Below are 9,740 nucleotides of genomic sequence, written 5' to 3' on the forward strand. Positions count from 1 at the left end.
ACAGAATGGAAACACAGAGAGTTACAGAGATGCGATCCAGGTGGGGGCTGGGAAGGGGCTTCCTGCAGAGGTTTATACCCAGGCTCGTGGAGAAAATGCCCCTATGAGGGACCAAGCCAAGGACTCAAGCAAACGCAGGGAACGAGGCAGCGTTTCCAGGCCAGCCTGCGGGAGCCCTTCAGCAGAATCGGGGGTTAGGAAGCTCGGTGACTTCAGGCAGGAAGGCGATGGAACAGGGGTCTTTCCGTTTCACGCAGGCGATGGAATAGGAACGGGGTCTTTCCGTTTCACGCAGGCGATGGAACGGGAATGGGATCTTTCCATGTGGGAAATGCTGAGCCTGCGCTGCCGACAGCCTCCGGCTGAGACATCTTGTGGGCAGCTGGGACAGGCGGCAGAGTAAGAGTCAGTGGTTTAGAACTTAAATGCCCTTGGACAATTGTGGAAGCTGTTGATTTTATTATTTTATTATTAACTGAAAAAAATAGAAATTAGAAGAAAATATAATTGGAGAGGAGGACTAAGTGGATGTTTGACAACAGAGCGTGCAATGCAACAGCACACTGGGAAAAGTAGACCAGAAAGGACGGGGAGCTTCAGGAGGCGACAACTTAGAAATACGACAGCCACTCACAGGCCAGTCCTGCAAACGACAGATGACTCCAGGACAGGCTGGGCGCGGTGGCTCATGCCAGCAATCCCAGCACTTTGGGAAGCCCAGGCGGGTGGATCACCTGAGGTCAGGAGTTCGAGACCAGCCTGGCCAACATGGTGAAACCCCGTCTCTACTAAAAATACAAAAATTAGCCGGGCGTGGTGGCGGGCACCTGTAATCTCAGCTACTCGGGAGGCAGAGGCAGGAGAATTGCTTGAACCTGCGAGGCAGAGGTTGCAGTGAGTCGAGATCATGCCATTGCACTTCAGCCTGGGCAACAGGGCGAGACTCCATCTCAAAAACAAAACAAAACAAATGACTTGAGGAGACGGCTTCAGAAAACACTGTTGTGTTTGGTGACTGAGAGGTTATTCATGTTCTTGGACAATACTTTCCAAATGTTAGTTTGCCTACAGGTCACGCAAACATCCTGCATGTGGAGTCAGACTCCGAAGGTCTGGGAGGCACTGAGTTTTGGGTTTTTTTGTATAAAAGTTTCCAGATGGCACTGATGCTGCCCGTCAGTGGACTACACCTTGAGAAGGCTGTAGAGACTGTGTTAGAAGGGCAGGGTGAACACCAGGTCCCGTAGCGAGGTAAGGGGTAAGCAGGTGTGAGGAGACAGGGCAGACACATGGCCGCCTTCTAGGAGTCTGAGAGTGGAGATTAGGATAATAGAAGCTTAAGGGCATTTTAAGGTTAAAGGTCTTATTTTTTGTTTTGTATTGATTTTGGACGGATGAGTCCTGGAAAAATTAATTGCCAAGGGTCACTTGGAAGAGAGTGGGTGCTGTGACATCGGTGGGGTCACCCAATGTCAGACTGGCGAGCATTTCAAGTTGCCTGTAAGTGTTGTGCCTCAAGCTCCTGGCGTTCCCGGAGGCTGTGCCCTGGAGGCCCGTTGCAGAGGACACGGAGGCACATTCTCCTGCTGTGAAGTCAGCCCAGGCAAGGCAGGCGTGGCAGCCTGTACCATTGGTGCGGCCACGGGGCCGGGAGGGCAGGAAACGTGGAGAGGGAGGTTGGTTTCATGTTGCAAAATGCGGGATGAGTAGGCAAACCCCCCGCAATTGTCTAGCCGAATTATACTTTTAGGTTCAGGCCTATACTTTATATTTTAAAAGCTCAAATTATTTTATAATCTCCTGAAAATATATCATCTTGCCATTTGCTTTCAATACTGCACTTGGACTTTTTATAAATCTTTCACAAACATGTTCTCCCTTTGGATAAGTGAGGAAATAAATAGTATTCAGTGAAGACCAACTACTGAATTATTTTAAAATATCTTGTTTATAAAAGGTTTTTTACTAGTGAGAGGATTTTTTTTTTTTTTTTTTTTTTTTTTTTTTTTTTTTGAGACAGAGTCTGGCACTGTCCCCCAGGCTGGAGTGCAGTGGCACCATCTCGGCTCACTGCAAGCTCTGCCTCCCGGGTTCACGCCATTCTCCTGCCTCAGCCTCCCGAGTAGCTGGGACTACAGGCGCCCGCCGCCACCACGCCCTGCTAATTTTTTTGTATTTTTAATAGAGACAGGGTTTCACTATGTTGGCCAGGATGGTCTCGAACTCCTGACCTCGTGATCCGCCCACCTCGGCCTCCCAAAGTGCTAGGATTACAGGCTTGAGCCACCGCGTCCGGCCCTAGTGAGAGGATTTAAGAGTTGCTTGGCTCTTGAAGCCAGCAGAGACTTCTGCGTGCATTGCTTCATTTGTGGGGGAGGACTCTAGCCCCACATGGCAGATGAAAAACTGTGCCTCGGAGGAGTTAAGCAAATTGCTGAGGATGGTACCACAGAGAGTGACTGAGGCGACAGCCAGCATCCAGCCTCCAGAGTTCCGCTGTGCTTCCCCAAAGACAGGAAGGCTCTCCTCAAGCACATTTACTTCAGGAGCTGCTGAAACTGGGGTGTAGACCACAGGAGCCTCCATGACCAGCCCCAAGCCCGAGCCTGCGATTCTCTCATCTGCGCTCACCAGCTGAGGTGAAGGGTGGGCCTCCATTTTGGTTGAATTACATTATCTCTCATAGAACCATCTGGAAACCCCGTCACCTTAATAATTCAGTGTTGTTTGATGCTGTGAAAGGTGAAAAAGACTTCAATTCTTACTTCCAAATTGTGCTGGGGAATGACACAAATGGTCTCTCAGCAGCACACACACACCCTGTTAGAAGGGGGTATGGTTTTGACTTCACACTTATTCCCAGCAAATCCCGTGGCTTCTGCTAAGCAAGGATGTCCTCTGAGCACTCCGCCCCTCCCAATTCCCGTCCACCTCCCCAGCTTCCGCTGTTGCCTGCCCTCCACCCGGCGCCTCCATTATGGACTCGTTCCCCAGGTTCAGTCTCGGGCGGCCTCAGTTCTCTCCACGTCTTCTCCCTGGACAGTGGCAACGTTTGCAGAACCCCAGCTGCTCTAGCACCAGGCCCAGCTCCTCCATCCCAAGCGTCTCTACCCAACTGTGGGATCTGTCCGCACCTCCAGATGGGGAGGCCCACGTCTCCGTGTCACCTAAGGGCGGGTGTGTTTAGAAGCATGCTTTTGCATCTCCACCACTGGAGACCGAGGGACATGGGGTGTGTACGTTTTGTGAGTAACTCAAACATGGGCCTCACCTTTTGGTTTTATGGATATGAACCACTTCCCTGCAGTCATCGGAGTGGAGTGCTGGTAGCGGCTGGCCCTAGGCTGGGTGTTTGACCGGGAATACCCACACACTTCTCTCAACTAACCCATGAGGTTGGCATGTTCAGTACCTGGGGAGAAAGTGGGGTAACAATGATATGGCTAAAGCCCACAGCCTGGGGGGGCCTGGCACCTGGCAAGTGCCCTCTGGGTGTTGGTGGAGTTCTTACTTGCATGACTTCAATCATTACAGAGGTTCCCTAAGGCCACACAGCTGGTAGGGGCTCTGGCCCTGTCTCATCTCACTCCAGAGCCCCAGATGAGTGCAAGGCAGAACCTCTATATTTCTGTCTCAGATTCTTCTCATTGCTTTGTTTTTCTCAAAACCTTTCATTTTATCAATGATGAATACTAAAAAAAGATTATTTTCTTTTTGTTGAAACTATATGTATTGATTTTTTCTCTTTGGTGTTGTCATAAAACACCTGTGGTCAAATCCAGGCCCTTCCGGTTACCAGCAATGTGACCCTCTGCACGCTAGTCACCTCCTTGATGACTCAGTTTCCCCATCTGTAAAGGAGAAGCAATGGAAGTACTGCACAGTTTAAATAACATAAATGTTGCAGAACACTTGGTACATGGCCAGACATCCAGTAGGTATTCCATAAAGGAAGCTATTTGTATTTTTTGTTTCAAATTCTGTTCCATGGTGAACGTTTACTGTCTCAGATGTGATATGAGATTCCATTTTGAATAGCCTTCAGGGATGTGACACTGGTAATTCTCTTCCTTTTTCCATCAGCTAAAAACTATTGTATGTTTCAAGCTCTGCTCTGCTATTCCCCCTACTCTTAACAATGATAAACATGCCCCTAGGTTTCCCCTACTTTCCCCTACAGCCGCCCCAGCGCCTCGCTCCACATCCCCCTCTCCCCACCGCCACCTTCCACCACTGCCTGCTGCTCCTTCCGCCCCTGCCTGCTGTTCCTTCCGCCCCTGCCCTGCTGCTCCTTCCGCCCCTGCCCTGCTGCTCCTTCCGCCCCTGCCCTGCTGCTCCTTCCGCCCCTGCCCTGCTGCTCCTTCCTTCCGCCCCTGCCCTGCTGCTCCTTCCGCCCCTGCCCTGCTGCTCCTTCCGCCGCTGCTCTGCTCTGCTGCTCCTTCCGCCCCTGCCCTGCTGCTCCTTCCGCCCCTGCCCTGCTGCTCCTTCCGCCCCTGCCCTGCTGCTCCTTCCGCCCCTGCCCTGCTGCTCCTTCCGCCCCTGCCCTGCTGCTCCTTCCGCCCCTGCCCTGCTGCTCCTTCCTTCCGCCCCTGCCCTGCTGCTCCTTCCGCCCCTGCCCTGCTGCTCCTTCCGCCCCTGCCCTGCTGCTCCTTACGCCCCTGCCCTGCTGCTCCTTCCGCCCCTGCCCTGCTGTTCCTGCTGCTCCTGCTGCTCCTTCCGCCCCTGCCCTGCTGCTCCTTCCGCCCCTGCTCTGCTCTGCTGCCCCTTCCGCCCCTGCCCTGCTGCTCTGGGCTTTCCCGGCGGCTTTGCTGCCCACACTCTCCCTGCTCGTCAGACCCACCAAGGTTGCAGAGAAAGAAAGACAGCAGCAGATGGCTAGGAAACGAATACTCAACAATAGGGTGATTTCAGAACTAAATTCCAAAGAATTCAGCCGACAGAGCAAAAACTCACTCAAAAAACCAAAAAGATGGAGATCTGTCTACATCAAGGCCTGTTCTGATGAAGTTATTGAATTTCAAAGAAAAAAAAAAAGGAACATTTTAGGTACCCAGCCAGGTGCTTTAAAGGAAGACAGTCACCAGGCTGGCCCTGGATTCGTGAACAGTAGCTCTCATGCTCTCGAAATCTTAGTCTAAAATTTTGTGCCCACCGTGATTTTCTGCAAGCACAAAGACAGCAGCGCTCAGGCGTTTTCAGTGTAGGACGGCCCGAAGGAGTTGTCCTTTAAAGTCCTTCTTGCTGGTGTGATCCAGCCATGAATGACAACAACCTGAATGAAGAGGTCAGAAACAGGAAATGCGTCAAAATAGATTGAACTACAGAAAAACAACTGAATCCATTTAAATATGGAACTAAGATAAAAAATGTTGATCCTAGGAAATGTATTGGAGACGTGTACACAACCTGAGCTTAGGGAAGAGAGGGGTTAAAAGAACGTCCACAGGCCGGGCGCGGTGGCTCACGCTTGTAATCCCAGCATTTTGGGAGGCCGAGGCGGGCGAATCACGAGGTCAGGAGATCGAGACCACGGTGAAACCCCGTCTCTACTAAAAAATATAAAAAATTAGCCGGGCGAGGTGGTGGGCGCCTGTAGTCCCAGCTACTCGGAGAGGCTGAGGCAGGAGAATGGCGTGAACCCGGGAGGCAGAGCTTGCAGTGAGCCGAGATTGCGCCACTGCACTCCAGCCTGGGCGACAGAGCGAGACTCCGTCTCAAAAAAAAAAAGAACGTCCACAGATGCTGATTTTCTCATTCAGAACCAGAGGCCCTAAGTGTGACCTAAACCTGAACCACTGGTTTTGAAAAGTTCCATCTTCACATTTTTGTTAATATTTTGACAAACTTTAGAGCTGTATTTTAGGAGCTATTATTTCTTTTGTAATTGAAAATTGTCTGAACTCTGACAGTTCTCCTTTATTTATAGTCCAGGTCCCTGTTTTATTGGTCGAATTCATTTAAAATTAAATTCTCTACTTCATTATACTTCAGCGTTTATGGTATAATCACAGTTTTAAATGTGCTTTTCCTTCTTTTATTCTTTCCCATTCATGGAGAGGTTTGTGATAATGCTCATTGAACATTGGCATTAGTGATTTCTGGGTGGTAAAACTGGGATAATTTAATTTTGCTTTCTTTGTGGTTTTGAGTTTTATCCCTAATTACAAAGTTATTAGTTTAAAATTTGAATATGAAAACTTTAAAAATAAATTTTCAAAATGAAGTCATCAGGATGTGGGGCCTGGTGGAGGCTGGGGTGACTGACACCTCCCAGTTGACGGTGGTGGGTAGGAATAGGGTGTGGGAAGATGGGCTTATTCCAGGGGGAGAGGGCGGTTTGGCGTTGGCTTGAGATGGATCTGCCTGTGGGCATCCTGTGCCTACAGCCACTCGCCATGCAGAGTGGAGGCTGAAGAGAGGAGCTCGCTGCAAAGAGGCCAGCGGGGTACAAAGAAGAACTAACTGCAGGGCACCGAGCCCTGCGTAGGAAAGAACAGGTTGTCTGGGAGGCAGGAGGAACTCTGTCCCTGAAGCCACAGGAGGTGCTCAGGCCTGAGAGGAAGCAGCAGGAATCTCTGCGGGGCGTCCCCGAGCTCCAGTGAAGCCTCAGCCCCGTGTGGGCAGAAGTTGGGGGAACATGTGGAAGGCGTGACCAAGGGGACGCCTGCAGGAGCTGCCGGAAGCAGCATGGCAGGGACAGGGTCAGAGGGAGGAGGCTGCAGGGTCCAGGAGAAGTTTCAGAAGCAGAAGAGGCTGGAGCTTGCTTATGCTCTGGGAGAGGGAAAACCCCAGGAGAAAGGAACACACAGGAAAAGGGGGGTAATTGGAGGTGTCCCATTGGAGGGAAGAGGCTTTGGGGTCACTGCACTGGAGCAGGACAGGCCGGGCCTCTGAGGGCCAAGAGGAGGGGGCTGGTGGGTGGGGATCTGCTGAGGGATGCAGCAGGCTCTGAGAACCCACTTTGGCTGCTCCACCATTCAACACAGGGACTGCCGAGAGCGGCGGGCCTTGTTTCAACAAGAACTGAGTCAGGTGCTGAAGGCTTATAAGAGCCCCTCAATCAAATCGGAGAAGAAGGGAATTGAGATGAAACAGCTTTGAAGGCACACAGGAAATGTGCGGTACCTGTCAGGCAAATGAGTTAATAAATACACAAATGGGTTAATGCAAATGGGAGATAGAAATAAGACTTCTTAGTAGTGGCTACTACGATACGGATTTTTAATTTCACCTTTCTGCGTCTAGTTATTTTTGCATATTTTAGTAACTATTCTATTACATACAACAGACGGTTACAGGCATTGTCTTCACAGAGACCAAAATAAAACTCTAAGACTAATACAACAATTTATGTTTAACAAAGAGGAAAGAGCATAAAGTCTAAATGCGAGACTTTGGGGCCCCTGTGGGCCAGTGGGAAAGAACAGGCCTCTTGTTTGTAGGTGTCCGTGTGCTTCAGACACCATGTCTTGGTTTCTTGGTCAGCCCATTTTCTACAAAGCTTGAGACCTCCGTTCTGGGCCTGAGCCTGAAGGACTGTTCGTTTCTTTCATTTATTTATTGGCTCTTTCTCTTCCTTGCCACGCAGGAGGATGAGTAAAAACAGAATGAGATACTTGGGAGCAACCTCATGAGTTAAGAGCTCGTGAGCTTTCTCAGAGACGCTGGCTCCATCTTAATTTAATTAATGCAGAAATGAAGACTCGAACATTTGAGAATCTTTAAAAATCATATTTTAGCCAAAAGATTTATCTCACAGAAGATAATTTCCAACACAGCCAAAAGCAGCAAATATTTGGTAGTTCTATAATGTTTTGTGTGAATTTGATACTTGGCATATTTTCTGGTGTGTATTTGTCTCCAGGACATCTGTGCATGGCAGTTAGTCACGGAATTTAAGTTCAGTGTGGCATGCATCCTAGCGGGTGGGAAGCCAGAAAGTAAAATGTACAATCACCCCAAGAGAAATGCTTATAGCCAGCGAGCAAAGCATGAGTTTTCATCATGTTCTAGGCAATTTCTAGGTGAATTTATCTTTAGATGGAGATTTCCTTTTTCTGATGTCTGTTCTTTCTTCAAAATTCACAGATTGTTCTTGATAAAGAGCATTGAGTTACCCTACACAGAGATGGAAAGGGGCTTTATAAATATGATGGTAATACACAATAAATTAAATGCATCTCTAAAGGCAGAAGTAAAATGCCTTGTCTTTTATCATAAATATCATTGATACTGACACAATACAATGTCTCTAACAGTATATATCACACTCTCATTCATTCATTTATTCAACAAACATTTATTAATCACCTACTGTATATCAGACTCCTTGATAGATATGGAGAAAATATCCTCTTAAAGCAAACCAAGACAAAACAACCAGACCCGTGTAATTTGGAAATTGGTTATTTGGGTAGATTTTTGGTTTCTAAACAAGAATAAGTCCAAATGACCCTTCTTTACATTGTTGGTAAAGATTTAGTCAGAATCTCAAAATAGTAATTTTTCTGTAACTGATAGAAAATATAGACATTGGGTTTCCACCTCACACATAGGAAGAAATTATAGGAAGTCTTTGTTTTTGGAGGAAACCATCACTGCTTCCTAACACCCAGCAGTAATAAGACCTGGGTCACACCCTCAAGCTATCATGTCCACAGAGCTGAGTGCTCCCAAGCATGAGACACAGGCCAGCAAAAGCCATGTGGTCAACTCTAAATACCCAATGACACAGGTTCCTTTTGTTTTGGTTTTGGTTTTTCATTCTTTTTGGGGCCTCTCGCCCCAGGTAGATATTCTATGTCCTTCTGGTATACATTTTAATCTGACTTCCACTGAAGCAGGGACAGGACAGGTCACCCCTTCAACTTGAAGCGCCTCCTGCTGAGAGGCCCTGGAGCCCAGTGGGTGCCGAGGGCTGGTTCCCTGGGCAGAGAGGTTGGGGCTTAGCTACGTCCGTTGCTGGCACTCAGTGGGGAAGCCTTGGGAAGGTTGTGGGTGAAAGTGGATTATCCTCTCCCCGGTGCCGGTGCCAGGCCCAAAAGTGGGCAACAACAAATAAACACACACTGCACAGGTCCTAATGCTTCAGTCCCCTGAAACACCTGGGGTGCGCCTTTGTCAACTGGATAAAAACAGCACATGCTCTCTGTTAGGGCCTGTGTTAGTCCATTTTCATGCTGCTGGTAAAGACATACCTGGGACTAGGAAGAAAAAGATGTTAAATTGGACTTAACAGTTCCACATGGCCGGGGAAGTCTCATAATCATGGCAGGAGGTGAAAGGCTTTTCTTACATGGCAGCGACAAGAGAAAAACTAGGAAGGAGCAAAAGTAGAAACCCCTGATAAAACCATCAGATCTTCTGAGACTTATTAACTATAACAAGAACAGTATGGGGGAAACTGCCCCCATGATTCAAATTATCTCCCACCAGTTCCCTCCCACAACATGTGGAAATTATGGGAGTTCAATTCAAGATGAGATTTGGGTATGGACACAGAGCCAAACCATACCATTCTGCACCTGGCCCCTCCAAATCTCATGTCCTCACATTTCAAAACCAATCATGCCTTCCCAACAGTCAGTCCCCCAAAGTCTTAACTCATTTCAGCATTAACCTAAAATCCACCATCTAAAGTCTCACATAAGACAAGGCAAGTCCCTTCCACCTATGAGCCTGTAAAATCCAAAGCAAGCTAGTTCCTTCCTAGATACAATTGGGGTAAAGGTATTGGGTAA

General features: G+C 48.5%; 1 long non-coding RNA gene across 1 annotated transcript; it reads right to left on the reverse strand.

Moving 5' to 3' along the window:
- Window positions 1-3,274: 3,274 nt before the first annotated feature.
- LOC105739584 lies at window positions 3,275-9,369 on the reverse strand. The gene is made up of 3 exons (XR_004029427.1): window positions 9,198-9,369; window positions 5,153-5,272; window positions 3,275-3,412 (listed from the first exon to the last, which is right to left on the reverse strand). It is a non-coding gene; the product is annotated as an uncharacterized LOC105739584 (long non-coding RNA).
- Window positions 9,370-9,740: the final 371 nt, after the last annotated feature.

This window comes from Nomascus leucogenys, chromosome 3 (assembly GCF_006542625.1).
Source record: "Nomascus leucogenys isolate Asia chromosome 3, Asia_NLE_v1, whole genome shotgun sequence".
NCBI lineage: Eukaryota > Metazoa > Chordata > Mammalia > Primates > Hylobatidae > Nomascus > Nomascus leucogenys.